This window comes from Lichenostomus cassidix, chromosome 6, assembly GCF_008360975.1.
Source record: "Lichenostomus cassidix isolate B80296 chromosome 6, HeHo_3.0, whole genome shotgun sequence".
Taxonomy (NCBI): domain Eukaryota; kingdom Metazoa; phylum Chordata; class Aves; order Passeriformes; family Meliphagidae; genus Lichenostomus; species Lichenostomus cassidix.
Window position 1 is genome coordinate 23,610,833 of NC_139487.1, and position 22,409 is coordinate 23,633,241.

Consider the following 22,409-nt stretch of genomic DNA (forward strand, 5'->3'; position numbering starts at 1 on the left):
AACAGTGGATTTAAATATGAAACAAAAGTAAAACCACATTTATGGCCTAAGGAAACATGCAAAATTTTCCTGTTTGTACTTTGAAGGCTTTATTAAAAATAGCTTGCCATCAAACCTCCCATTCTAAAGCTTCTGCCTTGAAATATTTAACCCTTAACACTGAGTCTTTTCATTGTGGACAATTGGTCCACCAAGGTAATAGTGGACAGAAAGACTCAACTGGTGCATATTGATTAAAAAGAGGATAGTTCCTGTCAATCACAGTCGGAGAATTCTAGACTTGATCAAGCTGTTTCAAAGCATCTCTTGGGACAAGACTCTGTTCTGGTGCCTGTACATCATAAAAGCATAACTTTTGTGAAACTCTCCATGTGATGTTGCAGGACAGAAGTATGAAACAGTGTTAAATACTGTTGGATATTTTCCAGATTATGGAAATATAAATTTTCATTGCTACACTGTTGCTGCATATTGTATCAGAATGTAAATTATTTACCACATACATGTAGTTATTAGAAGATCTCTAAGTGTAAACATTGCAAGGTGTAGACTTGCTCCTAGTCTTAAAGTACGCTAGATTTATACTAGAAATCCTCTAGTAAAATAGGATGTATTTATGTGCATGCCAGAAGCCCTCTTTTAGTGGTATCATGTAAACCCTCAATTATAAATTTAATTTCAGTGAGAGCCCAATAAGAGCAATATAAGACATAGCCTCTTGCCAGTATGAACTGTGTCTGTGCTTGGTAGGAGCTTGCAGCAGAACTGTCTTCTGTGGTTGTACTGTTAAATATTTCTCAGGCCTAGAAGACTTTTGGCATCCTTTAAAGAAATACATAACTGCTTTAAACAGAAATATCCAGAAGACATTAAAAAGAAAAATAAAAAATGAGAGTGTAGCTGTGTGGTGGGAATGTGCCAGGTATTTATCGATGATCTCAAAGTGAGTGATACTTTTGTGGGGTAATAATATGTTTTGGTAATTTCATGTTCTACTGTTCTCAGCTTATTTAACCCACAAGCTATGATGCTTTAAAATTAATCACAGTTTAAGGATTGAACACTCTTAATGGAATCCCTGTATATCTATATATAGATATTTGGTTATCTATCATGCATGCCCTTGTATTTTGTTCTTAACTATTGTATTTTCATTATTTTATTTGAGAAGATGCAATTATGCTATCCAAATAATAAGGAAAGTTCTTCTTAAATCCAAGTAATAGGTAGTGAAGGGTTAAAAATCTAAGGTCCTATTAATGTAGAAAAATGCTGACACAAGTTCTTCAGTCCTTTTCCTGACAAAACACCCATCTTTAATTTGCTCCTCTCTTTACCCATATAACATTGTACATCTGTCCTTGAAAACAGCTCCTGCAGCATGAGCGTAGCCAGTGGAGTCAATTTAGCAAAGGTTGCTGTCTGTGTCCTAGCAATGCAGGCAGACAGCCTGGAGCTATGACTTATAATCAGCTGAACAGGTATATGAATAATTACTAAAGATAGAAACCTGTGTTAATTGCTGGGTTTAATCCTGTTCTCATAAATTGTTACAGAATCACCCCCCTCTAGCTCCTCCTCCTAGCAACAACATGCCCAAATGAATATTTTTCTCAGATTGCAAGTAATCTGATAGATTTGAGAACTTATTTAGTTTTAAGATTCTTGCTGTAATTTAAGTATACCAATACTACCTGAGAGTTCTTTAAATCCACTTTAAAGCTTTGAGGCCTTGAAGTATTTGGAATTGACAGAGACCAGAGTTTGCCAATTTCTGAATGCAAAAACTGATGTTAAGCTCTTAAAATTATTGTCTACTAAGAGGTTTCTTTAATGACTCTGAGCAAAGCCACTTTCTTTTCAGACCATTCAATTTTTTTCTGCAATCACTGCGTGTTAGATTATCAAAACAGAGAAAACTATAAAGAATGCCTCTCTCCCTCTAGTTCTATGCTCTTGCTAATGCAGTAATCCTCAGTAAGTGGGAAAAATAAAGGGATGCTCTTAGCAATTGATTAGAGTATGAGGGAAAGAGTGACAGTGACTGCATTTGGTCTTCACCAAGAGCATTTTGCCTTATTAGGCTACTTTGCAAGCTAAACTGTACTCTATCGCACAGTCTGCTAAAAATAACTCTGTATGGCTTTCTGGCAGATTGATATAAAAAGTGTATGATGATGGTACTTGGGGTTGTTTAAATACAAAGCTAGAAGCATGAGCTGGCCTCCAAATGATGAATGTCTTTGTATTCCAGAATGGAAGCTTTCCAAGACAGTGATGCATAGCCACCAATTTGTAACTTTTCTTTTAATTTGTAACTTTGGATTTTTATCTATTTGATTATTTATATAACCCACTCATATGTTTGATGTGGCATCATTAAGCATCTGAATGCACTTTCGGTGGTTTTCTATACTCCACAACTGATTTGAAGAAAGTGACATTCAGCGTTGTTTTCAACATTAAATTAAATCAATTTCAACATCAATTAAAAAAAAGCAACACCTAAACCAACCAACCACTGCATCTCAACTTCCTCATTTCAATGCTCTCACGGTTCACTCCTAGCACAGAAAAAAAGTTCTGTTGTGAACTTTCCTATGTACAGAATGTAAATACTGAGGGTAATGAAGGACATATCTCCTCTTTACATCTTTTCTTACTCCATTTATGTCCCACTCAGGATGTTTGTATTACATATTCCTTCTCACAACTGATACCTTCCATGTGGATTGGTTTTAAAAAGTAGTAATAGAAAGGATATAAGCAAATAGCTTAAGTTTTCTCTCAAACCCATTTTTTGATTAGAGGCAGCCAAGTGAAATGGGACCAAGAAGGGTCCCTATGCAGAGGGGAGGACAATTCAAATAGAGTGAGAAAACCAGAGCAGCAGCTGCCCACACTGCTTTGATGGGGCTGGGATAAGGAGAAGTGTCAACTGGCTATGAAGGCTTAGAAGGAAAAGATAAAGGAAAAAAAGTCATTATATTCATGGAGAGGTTATTCTTTGGAGATCTTAAGGAGGAATATTCATACAATTTATATTTCTGAAAAATATTGCGAAGAGTCAAAGCAGCTCAGACTGGATTTACAATGCCAAGAAGTGTGCAGGAGCCCTAGCAGGGTTTCTACTTTTCAAGCTTCAGTTTCATTTACACTTTTGCATGCCATTAGTTCTACATAGCCTCACAAGCTGCTGTTCTAATAGTTTTCTATCTTCTTTCAGTGAGACCTGATTAAGTTGCTGTCTTCTGAGCTGCCTCCTTATCCCCTTGAACAGTTAATCAGGGAGAGAGAAAGCTTAGCTGTAATTAACCCACAGCTTGCCAGAGGTGGGGCTTCAGCTAGAAATGGCTATATGCTCAATAAAATCTAATTTTTTAGAGAATATATTCTTAAGCATCTCAAAAAGGAGAAGATAAAAATGTTTTATTGAAGTGCATACTAACACTTTCTTAGAGAGGTGGTAGTCCTTATTGCATTTGAAAGTCTTGCTTCATTTGTAACAAAGTTTTTAGTACTTTGCAGAACATATGAATGCTGAAAGATTGGTTTGAAATCCAAAGAACGGTTCATTGCATATTCCCCCGAAGTGGTAGAAGGCTAAAAATGTCTAAACTATATGAGGACAATCAAGCCATTTGCAAGACATGGTATAAAAATACTTAATCAAAAGTTAGTGGAAAATATGGATGTTTTAGAAATCCACTTGATCATGCTGAAAAATCGGATGTAGAATGGAAAGGCCTTCAGTTAATTTTGATTTATTTTCTAGAAGAGATGTCATGAACTCTAGCCCAGGTACCAAAAGAGGCCCTGAAAGCCATTTGTGCCATGCTCCAGTTTACCTAGGAGTTCCACCAGAAGTGTCTAAAAGTTGAGAAAACAATGAAGCTCCCATGTCATGAAAAACAGCTCTTAAAATGTACATTAGTATTTGTAGCAAAATAGATACAGTAGATAAGGGCAGAGCATCACAGGTGGGGTATGTTGCATCTGTCTTTAAAATTGCCTTTTGAACAAGTCGGGGTGCAAGGGGCAGCTGCAGCGGCTCTGCTGCAGGCCAAGTAGTGCTTGGGACAGCTCTGACCTGATCATCAGTACAGTGGTATCTTAGGTCTGTAAAGCCTCTCTTCTGACTGCCATGCTACATTAGAGACGTGATTTTTCCTTAGTGTACTTTATTCTTTGTTCATGCATGCATTGGTTACTTTTGCCGCTCAGTTTCTGGTAAAAGTATAGCTGTGAAGAGAACCAAAGATACAAACACAATGAATGGCTTTACTGTATATATCTGAGTGGTTTTTTGCATTGTAATTTTATAGATCATCTTGCTTTTCTGCACGTGGTAAAGACATTTAACCAAAAGAAAGAATGAAGCAGATAGAGGTTAGAAAATTGCGATATTATTAGATTTAAGATAGATCTTTTCCAAATATTTTTGACAGGCAATTGACAGGGGTGTTCATTGGAGTGCCTAAAGGTCTATCCTGTGTCTCTGTATAGACTTGAACATTGTTTTTTAATGGGGTAACAAGAACATGAGCAATTCCATGGTCTTGAAAGTTTATATAGGGCATAAGTCCCTTTTAAAAGCTTTTGAGTGATTTGATCTAATTGCTGTGTGCATCCAAATCAGCATTTGGTGTTTCCACGTGTGCAATTCAGATCAGAGGGTTCATCACAACATTTAGTTACCAAGGGCTACAAGTAAACAGTGGTCATGGGCAGCAGAAAAAAAGGAAATGCTGTGTTGTTGAGTTTTTTAACTTCCCTACCTTTGTTTTATAAAGCCTAATGCAGAAGGAGACCAAAGTGTGTGTACTTCAGGCATAGAATTCTTTGCAATGTAGTAATCTTTTACTTAAACAATATAGGACTAAACCATGAAAGGGTCTTCTTTTACTTTGCTTTTAAAAACTGGGTTTTCCTTTCACACCTCTTTTTTGAAGGAATTCATTTGATTATGTAAAAATGGGTTATGCATGAAAGAAACTTGATGCAGAGTCAAAGGATTTTAGTTTTTTTTTTTCATGTACGTGGTGTTTTTTTCACTGGGATGCAGCCCTTAGATTTATAATAGCTTCAACTAACTCAACCTACTGTGAAACATTAGGAAAAATCGACAAGGCCACTGATCCATGTATTCTGTGTATTTCAACTATGTAATTGTAAGCCTTCTAAAGAGTTTTTTGAATCCTTTAAATCAATAGTAAAATATATACATAGCCAGGGAACTAATTCTTAGGCAAATAACCTGCTCTAGACAAATATTGTAAGGAACTACCCTGCTGTGTTCAGCAGTGCAGCAAAACTCAGATGAATAAAGATTGGTCCCCAAGATAAACCTTTAAATCTTTGGTCATAGAAAATTTGCCTTGCTGAAGGATTATAATATGACTCAGTGGGCAATAACTGCTATTACAGCTACTTGAAGAAATTTTCCTTACCATTTATGTTTTCTTTCTCTGAACAACTTGTCTGCTCTGTTCTCAGCATACCTCTCACAATAGTATTACAGTAGAACATGATGCTGTCCCCCCTTGTACAGTCTACTTGATACTGAAGTATCCAAATGGGTGATTTGATCTCCACCCGTCTCCAGCTTCTCCTTCTTTTACTGTTGGTGGTCTGCATCTTTATTACAGATGTTGATCTATTTGATTAATTTTTTGCAATATCACCCAAGAGGGGCAAGGCAGGAGAGAAGTGAGTATTATGCCCAAAGGCTACCTCACTTGAAGTAGCTGAAGATAAGCATCATGCCATTTATGTTGAGCAATCAAAGGCACCTGAACATATGAATGTGTTCACATCATTATCTTCTTCGCCATAGAAAATTGGTGTTCCACGGGCATGTCTGCTGCATCATTGCAACTTGAGGACAGGCTTTTGACTTCTTAAAAATACTCTCCTTCAGAGAGGTGTCGTGGCATGGAGCCCAAAGACCTGCATCATAAGAATGTTCGGTTCTGTGGCAAGCGGTGACTGACAGGATTGAGATTTGGAAAGTTTCTGTTGGTAATATTTTTTTGCATTGACAGTGTGTGCTACACAAACATTGCCTCCTGCTTTGAGATAAATAGGACTTCTCTGAAACTCTTCCTCTTTGATCAGCTAGAGGTTGCCCAAGTAAGTGTCTCCTCTTCCCTCCCCGTAGAACTCAAAGATGTCCTGACCCCTGTCTCCCCTCCCCTGTGGGGCTGAGCTGGGACAACAGCCAGCAGCAGGCACAACCCCTGGGACTGGGATCCCTGAGGCCTCAACTGAGCCACATAAAACACAGCCAAAGAGTCTGCTCTCCCACCCCTGCATTTCAAAGGGGCTTCCCAGTAGGGACCTGCTTCTCCCAGTAGTACGTGTCTTCAGTGAGTCTTGTTAATAGTTATCACTGCCTGAGATAACCTTCCTTGTGATGTAATTTGACATACTGCTGTCAGAGGGGCTTAAACATAGTAATCTTTAAAAATGATTGGGAATTTGCCCTAGAGAAAAAACTGTTATGATTAATTTCTACAAATGATAAACCACTCCTTCTTCAAAATACTGCATGCTATGAAGTGTGATTTAATCCATTTAACTACAGAGCCTGATGCTTCTGACAACTGTGACTCAAATGTCATCACAGAAAGTGATATTTCAAGTGGCAGGGTGGGGATTAGAAACCTGCTGAAGATTTGTCAAAGGAGAAGTAAGTACATAATTTTTAGATAAATGATTTGTCTACTCTAAACCACTTCCTCTGAAAAGACAGGCAGCTTTAAAAGAGAAACTTACACTGTTACACTAGAAAGAGCAATTTAATTGCAGAGATATAACTTATGATGGTAGGTAGAGAGAAAAACATAGAATACTGTGGACTCTGTTTTCTATACAGAAAAAATAAAATTACTGTTCACCCTCAGAAAATAATTTAATCAAGGTTTGCTTGAGGAAGGAGCCAGTCTCGGCATCTGGGACCTCACGACCACCTGATACGTTCTTATTGCTGCTTCGTGTGTTTTCCAAAATACGAAAAAATGCCATGATAGTTTATGAACTGTGTGAAAATTCTGTAAATGCAGTAAAACCTGAAACAAGCACAGAAATGTTAATTCTGTGTCTGTCAAGGACTCTTGTAGCATTACAGTCAGTTATGAATTTCATTCACATCCACCAAGTCTGAATTCAGTGCAGTTACACTAGTAGGGAATTTGGTCCTTATTTTGGATTATTAACATACTTCTCATTGCTTTGACAGTCCCCTAAAACTTGTGCTTCCTCTTATCTATTCTGCCAGTCTGGCTGTATAATTTACACCTCCTTAGGCATCTGTCTACTCTGAAAGGCAATGAAAAACAGTATAAGGTTCTGTACTTTACTTCCATGTGACTGAATCTCAGATTTGATCAGCTGCAATGGAAACTACATTTTGTGTAAGAGTTTGTTCCAGCAGCCCCGTGAGTCCACCTGCATCTACTGAGGACCTAGCTGAAGGCTTGCCCAAGCTGTGTGGACCATCTGCTGTGGACAGATAGCGCTGAGTCCTGGAACACCTGTAGCAGCCACATTCTTATAGTGCTCCTTCAGCCACACTTGTGCAGCTCTGAGATTGCACAAAGTGTTGTGGAAGGTTTGGTTTGCAGTTCTGCTTGGTGTGATCGCTGTGGAGAGAAAGCAGTAACCCTGTCTGACAGGCTGACGTTGAGATTCTACATCAGGAGTGGAAGTTAAGTGAGAGTACACATAACTCTTACCTGTTTGTAGTGGATTCCCTGGGAAAAAAAACAAAACCACAAACCAAAACAAAACATGAAACCTGACAATGCTTTTTTGTGGAATCATTTTATAGAGAAGAGCTCTTCTTTGATATCGGTGATAGTTTGCTTCTCTAATCTGTCATGTTGCTGACTCTCTGCTAAGGTTTTTGGGAAGCACAGTTAAGTGACTATAAGCATGGCAAGGGAAGCTGGGGCCATTTTTTCACTAAAAGGAATTTTGCTGGAGAGCCAGTATTTTTTTTCATGTCCTCCTTTTTTATTGTTTGTGTTTTGTTTGTTTTTCGCTGTAACCTGCCGGCAGCCTCACTGCGAGAGGGCCGGGTGCGCCTTTAAGAGGTGGAGGTGCCTTTGTGCAGGTTGTGCGGGGAAGGAAGTGGCTCTGCACCGCTGAGGGTGGCAGGAAAAGGCTGGTGCTTGGCTGGCCACAACTTAAACTGCCAGTTTTGCCTTTGAGAGGGAGCAAAGAATTGTCACATTAGCTCCCTGGGGGTTGAGTGTTTGGTTGGTTTATTTTTTCTTCGGTACTGTCAGCTGAAACGCTGACCGCCACAGGCACAGCTGGATAGGTGAAACTTGTTAAAAACTCTTCCATGGGCAGCGCTGAATGGCGGTGGCGTGGGAACGGGTGATGTCTCGGGAGCAGTGTGCGGCCGGCAAAGGCGAAGACCTAAACTCGCAAACACACCCCAGGGAACCTGTCCTGGCCAGCTGTTCCCGCAGGTGACAGCGGTTCCGGTGGCAGCCCGCAGCCCCCGCCCGCTGCCTCAGTTTCCCCTGGCGGCGGAGGGACGGCGCCCGTCGCTCGGCCGAGCGGGAGCGCTGGGGCGCTCTGGGCCCGCAGCCGGCGTCGCCGCTCCAGCGCCCTCCCCCGCCGGCCCGCCCGGCCCGGCCCGGCCCGCCGGTACCTCCTGCCCGGCGCGGGGCGGCGGCCGGTCCGGAAGGAAACTCCCGGCCGCGGGGGCCTCCCGCCCCAGGCGCTGCTCCGCCGCCGAGGCTGCCCTGGACGCTAATTAGCATGACTAGTTTGATGGATTTAGTCAAGAGCATTCAGCAAACAGGGTAGGGGGGAAACAAGGGTATAAGATTTCCCAAATCTTAAGACTTTTCAGCCCCGGTGCCCTTAATGGTTTGTTACGCGGGCTCGAACAAGTGTTGCTTCCAATTAATTGATCGAGGGGATTTATTTTAGTATTTTGGCTGTGTGCCAGAGGCAGAGGCTTTGTCCTAGCATTTTAAGCACCACCCCTCCTTGCAAGTTTGAAATGTGAGCTGCCTGGGTGGTTTTTTTTTTCCTCCTCTCTTTCTCTCTCTTCCTTCTGGCAAAGTGGCTGTGGCTGCGTGTGTGTATGTGTGTGCGCGTGTGCGTGCGTGCACGAGTATGAGAGAAGGACATACCTCTCTGTGTAATGGGAAAGCAAGACATGGATCACTAGAGACAGAAAAGAGAACCATCAATATCAGTAACATGCAGCTGAGGTGAGATTTTTCTGAGTGTTTGATTTTCTTAAAACCCTTTCGGAAGATTTACAGCAGCCTTCTGCCATGCTGTATGCTGAAGACGTACTCCTAAGCAATGTCATAGGGATGCTTACATGTCTATCGCCGTTTTAGGTCTGTTCGCGTACGTGTGAAGTTTTAAAGCTTAACCTGATTCTCTTTATTGTCTCTAGAGGGTTGTAGCTTGAGCACAAATAGCCTGTTGGCAAGTACGGCATGAGCCCATTAGCAAGACTCCATCTGTGATTGGTTTTGCCTGGAAACCGGGAGACAAGCAATGAATAATTGATGTGTGTTGTGCAGTAGCTGGACAGGCAAAGAGGAGAGAGAGAGGGAGAAACAGAGCAGGGTGCCCTCAGAGGGGGAGAGCGAACAAGCTTGAAAATAGCTACTGGCTGCCTTGTGCTGAGATGAAGGCAACCCCGGCTGTCTTTGTTCTGCACTGGCTGGTTTCTGCCTAGAAGTGTTTGCAGACATATGTGGCCTCTCTGCAGCAGGAGAGGCAGGCGCGCAGAGGAGGGGCGGCAGAGGAAGCCCAGGCTTGTGAATGGGATGTAACTCGGGGGTAAGTTGGTTCCGGGCGGGGGCCGTGCGTGTGCGAGCGGGGCCGTGTGTCGGTGCGCGGTGGCCCCAGGGAGAGCCCGCGAGTGCGGGTGCGAGTGTGCGGATGTGTGCGCGGATGCCCGCCGTGTGTGTGTGTGCGGAGCGGGTGCATTGTGGGTACGGCCGCGCGGGGCTGTCAGCGATGGCAGCGGCTCTGCTCTGCCCTGCCCTGCCCTGCTCTGCCCTGCCCTGCCCTGCCCGGGGCACCGCGGCCGCCCGCGACCGGCCCGCTGCTGCTGCGCGGGGCACACCGTCCTCACCGGGGGGCTCGACCCATGCGTTCGCCAGCCAGCCTGCTTACTGCATCTGCAGTCGTAAACCCAAAAGGCAGCGGCAATTATCAGTGGCCTTTTCTGCAACTTTAGCCTGTCTGGCGCTGTCAGAACGTGACGAGCTGTTCTGCAAACAGCAGTGACAATACTGCTGCCACCATTTCATTCTTGCAGTCTTTATAAAGACCTTGCCATGCAGAACTCACATCTGTGGCAAGTGGTTTCATAGAAGACCTCAAAGTGGTGTTAGTATCAATGACAGTTTCGAGTATTCCAGTTGACAAGTTTTTTGCCCCTTATGTTGAGTAGTAACAAGTGACTTGTTTATTCTTTTCCTGTGTAAAAACCAAAAAGGTTATTTAATTTGCACATGATTTAAGGAGTTTTCAGAAAGTTTCAAACTAGTGATGCCAGACTGGAATTCGCGATGTTGGTTGTATTGTTTAGTTTAGTTGGGTGGCTTAATGCAAGTAATATCTAAAAGCTGAATAAAATAGCACATAATAGTACACCGAAACTAAATTGCAAAGGAACCATACAGTGTTTGCAATTCAGACATTGACAGCGCGGTCTGTTGGGAGAAGAGAGTTGCTAGTGTAGATAACAGCTCTTTGAATCAGTAAAATCGCTGCGTAAGGTAAAATAGACTTTACATAAAGTAGCATCAGTGATTCTGGGTCCACTAAAACGACAACTGTCAAAACAAGTTGTGACTTCAGTCATGCAAACTGCTTGTCCTGAGTTCAGGTGATCCCATTATAAGATCCGGTTGAAAAGCCGTTACTGTCTGTCATCTTTTGATCCAATAAATACTCTCTGTAGACATCTGATGGGGTGAACTGGTTAAATGGAACCCATGTATCTTGGCTCACAGTTCTATAGAAGATTATGATCGTTCTGCAAATCTGTAGATTTTGGAATTAAAAATTACTGTGGAGACAGTTTCTTTCCACAAGTCATGTCTCAGGTTAAGCTAACCAAGTCATTAGGCTGGGGCGACCTAAGAAAAGCAATTAGTGTGACTGAAACACTACATGGAAATGGAAGTACATAAAACTAAGATCCAACTAGAATTGCTGTAAGTTGCCTAATATTTCCTGTAGTTTTTCGTTAGGTTAGAAGTTCATTACAGTTACATTGGTAAGAAAGTAATTATCAACATCTAATCATGCATAAAAGTGGAAGCTCCTCTCAGCTGAACAGAAGCATGTCCCTCCATGCTATCACCAATCTGCTTAGCACAATTTTGTTCCTCTTTTTGCTTAGCACTTAAATTGAGATGGCAGCTAACATGCAATAGAACTTGTGAACAAAAGTTTAGGTTTATGTAAACGTATTTCAGAAGAACTCAGTAATGCTTCAGTTTAAGTGAACAGAACAGTATTACCAAAGGCTCGGTTTCAAATTTATGGTCAAAGATTAAAAAAAACTATTTAACATTGATTTGATTCCCACCCACCATACTTTTACCCCTTTCTGGAGGAGCCATCGGAAAATCCCTGGGGAAATATGTCTGCAAATACAGTGAAATTGTACTAGTAAAGGAGTCATCTGAATGAGCAAGGTACAGTTTCATGTTAGCAATTGAAAATACTGATCATAAGCCTTTAATCTTGTAGATCGTAGTGGAATGGATAGAGATGTCAAATCTGTGTGTGTCAATGTCTCTGTGATGCTGGCTGAAACGTTGCTGTGTTTATATTTCTGTGAAACACATGCATTGTTGGTATTACTTGTGGTGAAAGTAGCATTTAGGGTCCATCCTGGGGCTCTTATGCTGAATGGATGCTCCAGGAACATCCAAGAAAACTTGCCCACATGGAGTGGACAGGGGACAGCTATTGGTTACAAAGGAAAGAAGCAGAACAACGAAAGAAAAATAGAGGATACTTTAGGTTCAATTAATAAAAAGTTTGTTGTTGTAGTAACAGGTGCTGTATTAATTACAGTGAAATAGTTCAGAGAGAATAGCCTGGCAAAACAGGCTTCTTGTTGCCATAAGAGCTAGTGCAGCAATTAGTTCAAGGGAGTCTCTGAATCCAGTGCCCCAAGCCCCCGCAATTACAAGATGTGTAACTAAGACAAGAGAATAGTGCTTTTCTATGTCACGAGGTAAGCTGAGGACACAGAAGTTCCCACATTACCCTCAGTTGTCATTGTGACTGTGACAATGCAAGGCTGCTTTCTCATGACCATTACACCAGGAAAAGGGATATTGCTGATCAACAGCAACCAAAAATCATTAAAGTGAAGCCAACAGGAAACTGTCACTCTACGGGATAGTACAATTATAACTTCTTTTTCTCTCATAAGAAGAATGGACTGTAGATTATTAAAAAAAAACATCTAACAAGCTAATCGGGGAAGGAGCTAACCAGCAGAAAACAAATAAACCCAAAACCTTATCGTGTGGAAATGGTTAAATGATGTTCCAGAGATCTCAGAGAAGGTGCTCTCTGGTTTGGTTCCTCTCAGTTTGAGAACAGAGACTGCCACAGGAAATACCTTCCTCTGAGGCTGCTCTGGCAAGGGGAACTTCTGTTTTCTCTCGGGTGGAGCAAACAGAAGAAGCTGCTCTTAACAGACTGCCATGAAACTGCTTCTAAGCAGCTGGACAGCAAGGCTTTTGCTCAAAGAAAAAAAAAAAAGGTGGGGAAAAGTGGCTTCTTCCCAGCGTTGCTGAGCTATTGCTGCATTGTAGTTCAGAGCTGTGCAAGCTAGAGCTGGGTGATCTAATTGAAGTCTCAGAAGCCTTGCTGGGTGTCTGGATAGCTGTGCAGGTTGAGCAAATGGTTCACTAACTCTGATACCTTGCAGGATACAGCACAAATATATCAGGAGGATTTTTTAAATAATCATGTAGCAAATGACCCTGCTGCCTGTCTGCTAAATTTCCTAGAGTTTGTTTGCCTTGTACTCCCTTTCCAGAAGAAACCAGAAAGTTCTGTGGAAAAAACCACTAGACATGACATCTGTTTCACTGTGGTATGGTGTTACTGGCTGTTTCTTTGAAGCAACCAAAACAAACAAAAAAAATATAAATAAAAGTAGCTAAAAGTTAACACACTCGAAGGAATATATTAAGTTAATATCATTTGGCCCTTCTAACAGCAGGATAGGAACCAAAATTCCACCAGGTATACCTGCTTCTAAAATCCTGTAGCAAAATTATGTTTTGTTATATAAAACAGTTGTTCAAGAAGTAACTAAAAATCAGCCTCTTCAATATCAGAACAATTTGAAGTTACTGAGCAAAGCCTTTTAAACCAGCATGTAAAATGATGAGCTAGCCTTCAAATGAAATGGCTGTTTCAGTAATTATCAGAGGTACACCAAAGTGCAGTAAAGCAAAGCAGTAATAGCTTTCAAGGTATGTGGAAGAGTGCGTATCCATTCATCATCAGGGAGAAAGCAGCCAGCCAGGCTGGCTTGCACTGACAATTCAGTAAGGAAACAAGAGAAACCCAGAAAGAACACAGACAGATTTTTTTATTTCTATTTATAATTGGAAGAATTGAAGAAGAATGAAGAATTGCTTGAAGAATTTTATCTTTAAAATCAAGACAAGGTATAGTTATAAAAAAAAGAAAAAGAGTGACATTGGGACAGAAATTACTTCAGTAGTGTGGAAGGCTGCCACTCAGCCCACCTCTAATAAATATACATTTCTTCGGTTCTTGACCTGGATTATTCTTAAATATTTTGCATTCTCTGGAGTGTGTTACTAATCCTGAGTTTTAGCTTGTTGGGGATCATTCTATTGACAGTAATCCACTGCAACCAATGACAGTTTTACCTATTTCATTTTTTTTTAAAAAGTTAATTTTGTTCTCAGTTGTCATTACTAGTACCAAAAAAATGTTCTGACAGCCAGTTAAGCTCCTAATTCTTGTTTATTGTAACTGAAGTACAGCTCTCAACAGTTTGATGAATAACTCTTAACATTTGTTTAAAACTTCTAATCCTCAAACTAAATTTTGTTGTTGGTAGTTGGTGTCCTTTGTACCTCCTCAGTACCCCTTGCATCTATTAAATTAGATTTCAGGAGATAGGAAAGCTGGATTCTCTGTGTTGACATCCTGGAAGCAGACAAAAACCTACAATTGTTGGTTAATACCTTGTTAGCTTGTTAGAGTGCTATTTGGATACAGTGTTGTAGTACCTGGAGAGGTTCATTCTTTCATGATGTTATCATTAAAACTATTTGTACTGGATTTTCAGAATCATTCTGACCTAACTTTGTTATGAATAAAGTGAGCAGAGCTTCAGTAGAAGCAGAACTAGGGCAGATGGGAAGAACTGGGTTTCTTGTAAAAAACACTCCTTTACTTATTCTTGACTACCTTTTAGTCAAGCCTAAGAAGGTAACAGGGGGAACTAACAGGAGTTTATCGCAGGACTCGCTTCAGTTCTCAGTTCGCTGTGCTAACCAGTTTTACTGACCTGGTGTTTGCTTTCGTGGCTTAATATATTCAACATTCATTAACAACCTTATTTCTGCATTAGTATGTAGCAGGAAAAGAAAAAATACTGGGGGGAGGTTGCCACTTAGTGCTACTTACTTATCCATATTCTAGGCCAGACTTGAAAGAAGGGTGTTAACAGTACTTTTACTGTCTTTTCTACTGACACTATCCAACTGTTTTAGAAAGTTGAGGTTTTCAAGCATCAGCCTAACAGCATGGCTTTCAGAGGAGCCTGTCACGATTTACTTATTCATACAGATTGCAGTGGCTTATGTAGTCTTGATCCTGCTTGATCTGCCAGCAGTATTTGCTTCTATTGATCACAGGCTGTTATTTGACTGCCTTGAGCAGCTTGTAGGTCTCCCTGGTTCTGTTAACGGGGTCTGCTGCGGATGCTTCTCAGCCTTCTCATTTTGTTTCTGTCAGTAGTTTCAACTCCAGATTTCCCACTCAGACAGATACTCTGCAAAATTGTGTCACACTGGTTGCGTTTTTCAGTAAGTTTGGGAGCACCTTAGTGAACTATGGTGCTGAACTGGGGTTCTGTCCTGATTTGGCTGTTAGCTCTGATTTATAATGTGTGTTTGGCAGTGTGCCTGGCTGTCATGTGAAGTTTGTAAGTGTGTAAAAACTCCTCCTATGCTAGGTGTAATAAAATGCCATGTTTTTGGAAATAACCACCAGTTCTTCGTGTTCCTGCACACCTTTGCATTCCTACTGTTTTTCTAGTAACAGGGCACTTGAGAAGTTAGTCTGGAAGAAACTTAGAAACCAGTCATCTTGCACATAGACAAGTACTGTTAAATTGTCCTGTTTCAGCCCACTTTCCAAATGGCTGAATATGTTTTCTGACTATGCCTTGAGGTGGGAATACTGTAATTCTTTAATTGGCTGATTTACCTGGAAGGTTCTGGCAGTAATTTGTGGCTGTCAAGAAGTATGCTTCATTAGATCAAAGTTGCAGTAGAATGAGGTTAGAAACAGAAACATTCATGTAAGTTTATATATAGTCTTAGTCCATAAGTAACAGAAGATTTTAATTTTTTTACTAAATGACTTTACAACTTGACAATATACTTGTAAGCTCTTTCCAAAATAGAAGCATAGATGATCCCTGTGTATTTTGTGTTTCTGGTTTTAGTACAAGACTGACCTTCTTTTGAACATGCAGTTAAGCGTCTGTCTGTTATTGTTTGTGACACCTTGTATCATTAAAGAAACACAGCCCCACAGATGGTCTTTGAGCAGACAGAACAGTTATTCACAGGATGGCTTTTTGAAGAAGTACTTGAGATGGAAAATTGAGGACCAAGTGATTTTTGCTTGTAAGGAACACATTTAATGTGTGATGACCCACTCTTTCCATCTTTCTGTGTAGACACATCTAGTAAGACTAGGATGCTGGCTGTCTGGCTTGCCTGGCTGTCTCGCTCAGCCAACTTCATGTCTACATCTACAAAAACTATCACGAAGATTAATTTTCTCATAGAGAGAGTTTGGGACTTCAGAAAGCTAGTTGATCACTAGTGTGCAATACCCCATAATCTTGGATTTTGTATTTTGCAGTAAGCAGAGCAGAAGATACAGTTTGTAGTTTTTGCTAAGTTAGGAGTAAATTGTAGATAAAAAGCTGAAGTGTTAAAGTCCCATCTTAAGTGCTGACTTTAAATGGCTCACTTGAAGCACTCATGAATCATGTTGCAAAGGCAAAAATGTCCTTCTTGTTAAATGACTGTAATCTAAAATGTTATAGAGGGCTAAGTGATTTATGGATGTCTATTTCTGAGGCATTTACCTGTACCTGTAGCCAGCCCATTCCATTTATTTTGGCTTGCTGACAAATTAGCAGGCTATTTGTATGTCAGATTTGGTCAGTAGTCAGTTCCCACCCCCTTACATATTGAACTGCTTCTAATTTAATTGTTTGTGATATTGGCAATTTATTATCCAGATAGATGTCATTCAGAGGAGCTCTGTTGCATAGAGAAGAGAAAAAACAGAAGATCTATTTGTATGTATTCTCATAGTGTCTTGCAGAAAGACAGTATGCAGAAGAGAGCAGTTTTCAAGCCTCTTCCGTGCACACAGGCAATGATCTATGCTCTACCTTCTTTTCCACTAATTTGAAATGTCAAATATTAGGTTTCGTATTTAGTGGCCGAAGTAAGATTGACTCTGTGATTACTGCCATTGTCATTGTATCTAGGCACCTTTCAAGAGTGAGCAATCCAAATTATATTTTGGAGTTTTAGCTGCATGTGTAAGTTGCATAAACACTCTCAGGGGGAGTAGAACCTGCAACTTCCTGCAACTGAGCGTTGCAACCTGTAGTGGTTATATTGCAGTGCTTGAGTAAGTTTTGTGGGGTATTGAAGGCAAAATTATTGTTTCTTGCTAAAATGTTATAACTGCTGGTTTAGATCTTCATCATGGTAAGAATCTGAGTGCTGCTTTTCAGAGTGCTCCACTGTTGCACAGATGCAATTGCAGGTTGCCTGACCTTGGCTGCCAGGATGTCTCCAGCCCTGCTGCTCCTCTGTGGCACGGCCTCTGCTGCCAGATGCAGCTTTTCAGTGTTTGCCACATGAAGAAGACCAGTGAAATCTATTGTGTGGCAATGTTTTCTTCAACTTAATTAATCTGGTCTTGCACTCTGAGTTTTAAATAAGATAGGAAATTTGGGCTTTGACACAGCCAAAAGGATTTCATGTCATGGGAGAATGGCTGGTGCTGGCCATCCTGGCTGTCTGATTCTGCTAGGGCTCCCTGGGACTGCAGGTGGGGGCAAGACTCAACCATTTTTTTTCTCCTTCCTAACAGCTCCACGGTTGCTAGTTAACATTGCTGGCACTGTGCAGCTTGAAATGTTTTATGGTCTTACATCTACTTAACCTTTAATGTTTTCTGTCAACATCTATTATGACCTGGTGGCCTATGGTTAGTAAAATGTGCCCTTGCAGGCTGCCAGATACTGTAATGGAATTAGGCCTTTAAAATTATCAGACCTGTCAAAGGGGCTTATAATCCTGTGAGAGCTTTAAGTGGTTTTCTTACCTTTGCTTCAGCATGCATTTTACCTGGTTGAAGTGGTTTTACTTGCTTGTTTTTACTTCCTAGTAACACTTCTAAAACTGGGGGAGGGCAAGGGGAGGAAAGAATTTTGTTTCCTTGGCATCTTTATGAGGATTCTCCTCAATTCTGTCCCAGATACCTTTTTTTTTAAATTTTCACTCTCTTGCACTTGTAGATTAAAGTCTGCAGAGATGTCTGTGGGAACTTTATCCCTTAAGTAAGGGAATAAGGATGCTTCATTATGTGCCTTGTCAGTCAGTGTGCACTGAGGGCTGACTCAAGTCAGGAGGAAATGTCAGGCTTGCTTTGAGGGAGGTTGGACTCAACGAAGTGCTCACAGGTGGTGTTGAACCAGCACCTCTGGAAACGAATGTCCTCTGCAGGGTGAGTGTGGGAAGGACAGTAACACTGCACTTACTCATACTTACCACCTTCATGCTTTATCCTGAGTGGAGGCTTGTACTAGATTTTGAGATGGTTTACCTTTAGCTAGTTAGTTTTCAGTTACCTGTGGAAATGCTGAAAGTAATTTTGTAGCATTTTAGTGGTCTCCCTGTGATTATTTCACAGTGTCAGGTGGTCATTAACACTGCTGTTCAATTAGAGAGAAGGTACATGTATCATATCCAATAGAAATTGAAACGTGCAGCAGAGGAGACAGTTTGACCATGTCACACGCAGCCTGTAGCCAAGTTTGGCAAGTCACCTTATCTGAGCCTGATTCCTGAGCCTCACTTCATAGCAGTTTCCTGTCTTTGTGAAGTGGTTGTATGTGAGCCATTCCTTTAAGTTATTGAACATTTTTAACACTATTTTGATTTTTAAGCGGTGACCCAACTTCGGCTTCTGAGGTAGTGTCATGCTGACTCAGTTTCTTACCACCAGCAGGGTGATGTAAGGTGAGGAAAGAGAATAAAGCCAATAAAATGCTATTCCAAAATAAAGCAAATAAAATGCTTTCTTGAGACTTTATATATAAGTGATAGAGGGAATCACAAAGCCATTTTATTACAGCAATTTTTTTATTTTTTTTTTTACATTTTCATTCTTCTCATATAGCATAATCAAGCAAGGTAAAAAAAATGTGGTTCCTGCTGCTAAACTGTATGTAGGCATTAGCCCCATAAATAAAATTAATTTTAAATAGTAGTTTAGGTTTTCTGAAAAAAAATTTTGGTTTTCATCAATTGGGATAGAAGCTAGATTGGCCTCTTGAGTAAGGAGGACAAACGAGTAGGAATGCTCTGAAATCCTGACCTTCCTACAGGTGTATTTTTTTCAATTTTTTTTTTCCTTTTTTTTTTTTTTTTTTGTGTAAAAACCTCAAGAACCTCTCAGGACACCTACTGCACTAAGCAGAAGAAATGGAGGTGTAGGAATGAAACCAGTCATCAGGCAGCCCTGGGGAATGTTATGAGATGGGCTGTCTCTTCTGTTCCAAGAGCTTGAGTATACTGATGGTTAATATTTTTACTTTGTGACAGTCCAGTGGATGATCTCATCAGCTGTTGCTAGCAGATGCAAAAATGATGAGCTTGTGGTAGCAAAACAGTTACTTTTTCTGAGCTTGTCTTGGAATATGAGTGTCAGACATGTCAATGACTTTTCTTTCTGAATGAAATTGTCTGCAGCATTTTGGAAGGGGGCAAAGTACAATTGTTCCTTAGTGGAGGGAAGGGAGAAGGACCCCTCTCAGGCAGCGATGGTCTGTTCGTGAAAATTTGGGATTCTTTCTGCCTCCTGGGAAACTGATGTTTTAAGGGTTGTCTAGCTGTTCTTAGAGAAAGTACCCGAACTGTTGCTATTTCTGCTGTCATGACAGAGATGTGATAATGGTGTGAAAAAAATGAGGAGCAATGAATGTCTTATTTCAGTACTTACTTTGGTTCATTTAGCTGGATTGCAAAGCCGTCAGATACCTATTTTTAAATTAATTTTTAGTAAACAGCGAGGAAAACAGTTTATGCAGTCAGACAAGCAACTTTCTGCAGAGGTCAGATTCACCCGTACTGATTTTCTGCTGTGTTCTTCTTAGTGTCAGGTGAAGCAGAACTGATGCACTGAAAAATGCCACCTCTGTCAATGTTGAGGTTATGTAATCCTCAGTATTGATTCCCAGTTGCACGGGTTTCTGTTACTGGTTTGTTTACTTTGGGCATCCTACTCCTCAGTTGTATTTCTCTTATAGTCAGAACACATATACGTAACCCGTATGAACACTCAGACTTTGGCCAAGTCATCCAAAATAATGGGTGACAGGCACTTCACTTGAAATAGGCATTTGGTTTTCCAGCCATTTCATCAGTTTCAAGGATGTACCAATTGCAAAAGGCATCAGGGTGACCCAAGGCAGATTGAAATGAGGGAATTTATTTGAATGAAGCAGAGGCTGATCATAAAACAATAGTGTATGAGAGTTCAACATTTATCGTTTCAGTGGAGTCCTAAGTAGTAGCCTGAGTATTCCCTTTGCAGCTCAGTTCTGCCTACTTTCAGCTCTGTGTTTACATAATGACACTTTCCCCTCACATTTTGCTTCTGTGCCTCTGTTTGTGCAGTACTTTGACTGTCAAAATGTCTTTCTGACTGCAATATGGAAGTTAATGTCTTAGTGTGAAAGTAATATTTATTATTCATTGTCTTTACACTGAAATGTCTCTGTATTTGTTGGTCTTCACAAAGCATGTCAAACAGCTGATAATTTTTCAAAAATCTCACTTTAAATAGTGCTTGTTACCTTAAACTGAAGGCTGATTGTGGCTCTCAATTTTCTATCAATGGAACCACCATGAACCACCCTTCTAATTAATGCCATTTCAAGCTGTTGTACAGTTTCACTCATAGTATTTGGCAAATTTTTCAAAGTCTTCTTCTGAGGGCTTTAGATTGTTAACAGACTGAGGCATTTTAAGGAAATGTTACCAGTTGTCACCATCTAAAACTGGAGTCTACAGCTGAGTTTTCCCATATGTATTTTCATTGTTTTTGCAATCTGTTTTGAGATCAGTTTTGCATGAATCAAAGGATCCTAGGGGGGAAAAAATATCTAAGTGGCTCTCTCCAGAAGCTTCTCCTGCAGATTTCGTTGATGATCAAGATGTTTGTGGTCTGTCCTTAACTCTCCTTTTTCTTCATAATTACAGTAGAGATTCAAGATTGTGTTTCATACTGCATGAGTAGTAACATCTACATAGAATTACTGACTCAAGCAGTGAAATAATCCATAATCAGATTTCTTCCAGTGATGGTAATTTTACTCTTAAAAGCAGGAAGATAGCTCCATCTGTGTAGGAAATAGAATAGAACAGTGTTCTGATTTAACACACCTGTAAATAAGCAGAGAAAAGAGGAAAATCAGAGGGGAAGAAAAGGCTACTATCAACGATTCTCTGATAGTTACAGAATTACTAACATCTTAAATTCAAGTTAAACTTTGCTAGAAATTAGCCATCAGTCTGGTAACTTCCGCCTACCTTACACCACTCCTTCACATTTCTCCAGAGAACTTAATATGCATCCCTTTGTATAGACTGAGCTCTGAAAATTTATCTGCTCTCCACTGAATTTCTGTTTTACATTATGTGAAAGGCATGTACCTTTTGGGAGATAGTTTGTTACTTGATTTCAGTGATTTCTCTGAAACCTGGAAGAAAGACATTAAGATACAAACGCTAAGGAGTTTTGTGGAGTGAGAATGATATCACCTGGAGCGAGGTCTGCACATAAAACTTGTGTGTCCATGGATATGTCATTAAGGACTGTGCTTATTTACAACTCTCAATACAGGCAAAAATGCTGGAAGAGGTATAGGTCTTCAATAAAAGTGGTGTTTTGCTGATGCTGCTTGTTTCACTCAAGGAATCAGTATAAGCTAGAATCAGTATAAGCTATAAACTAGCAACATCACTTTTCTTTGCTGTTACAAACCATATTTACAATAGGTACGCATATCAAACTTCTTGAGGGGTGTTGTGCTGGCAGAATATCTATTGAAAAGGTCATGAGGAATGGAAGAGACAAGAAGGATACTCCTGGAAGTAACTATCTCTTACTGCTTATCTGAACTTTCCAGCGTTTTGACTAGGTGCTGTTTTCTGGACAATGCTCTGTTGCTATCTGATACTGTGTATACAGACTGGGATTGTGTGTTTTGTAAGTGTAGTGACGATGAAAATGGTAACTTAGAACGTATGTTAATGTGTGTGTTCTAACAAATTTATTTCCAAAGAGTCTCTCCTGGATATACTTCAGTATCTCTCTCTGAAACAGTCCTCTTCCCCGTAGCAGCATTTTTCTTTGTCATGGATCATCCATGAGTAATGGTAAACCTGCCTGATCTACAAATTCTGCAGGGAGAAAGAAAGGCTGGCTTTTAAAGACTGATAATCATTTGAACTACACCAAAATGTTATTCACTCACTCAGGAGGGTCTTCTCAGCATTATGGAAATACATAAGTATGGCTTTACTCCTTGAGAGAGGTTTTTAGGATCAGTCTGGTGCAGACCTGTACGTAATTCATAGGTTTCAGTCCAGGAGGAGTTGATCCCATCTCGAGTTTTGTCTTGAGTTTCAGGTTCAAAGGACTGTCAAAGAAACGATGAACTCAATTTAAGTGGGTTTGACTTTATTGACAGCAACATCTTTCATATTCACTGAATTTGCAGTTACCCCAAACTGTTGACCAAAATGTATCTCAACCCCTCTTGTCCTTTGAGCAACCTCAGCTATGTTGCCTTT

General features: G+C 40.5%; 1 protein-coding gene across 13 annotated transcripts in view; it reads left to right on the top strand.

The window, feature by feature from the left end:
• ZMIZ1 (zinc finger MIZ-type containing 1) overlaps positions 1 to 22,409 on the top strand; it is a 350,182-nt gene that overhangs the window by 248,822 nt on the left and 78,951 nt on the right. Inside the window, exon 1 of one of the 13 annotated variants that reach the window (XM_085064028.1) lies at positions 9,070 to 9,236. The exons of 11 other annotated variants lie outside the window; for them this stretch is intronic. The gene's annotated coding sequence lies outside the window, so the exon portion shown is untranslated. Of the gene's footprint in view, positions 1 to 9,069; positions 9,237 to 9,560; positions 9,823 to 22,409 lie in introns of those variants that run through there. One more of the 13 variants, XM_085064029.1, reaches the window with a different exon arrangement.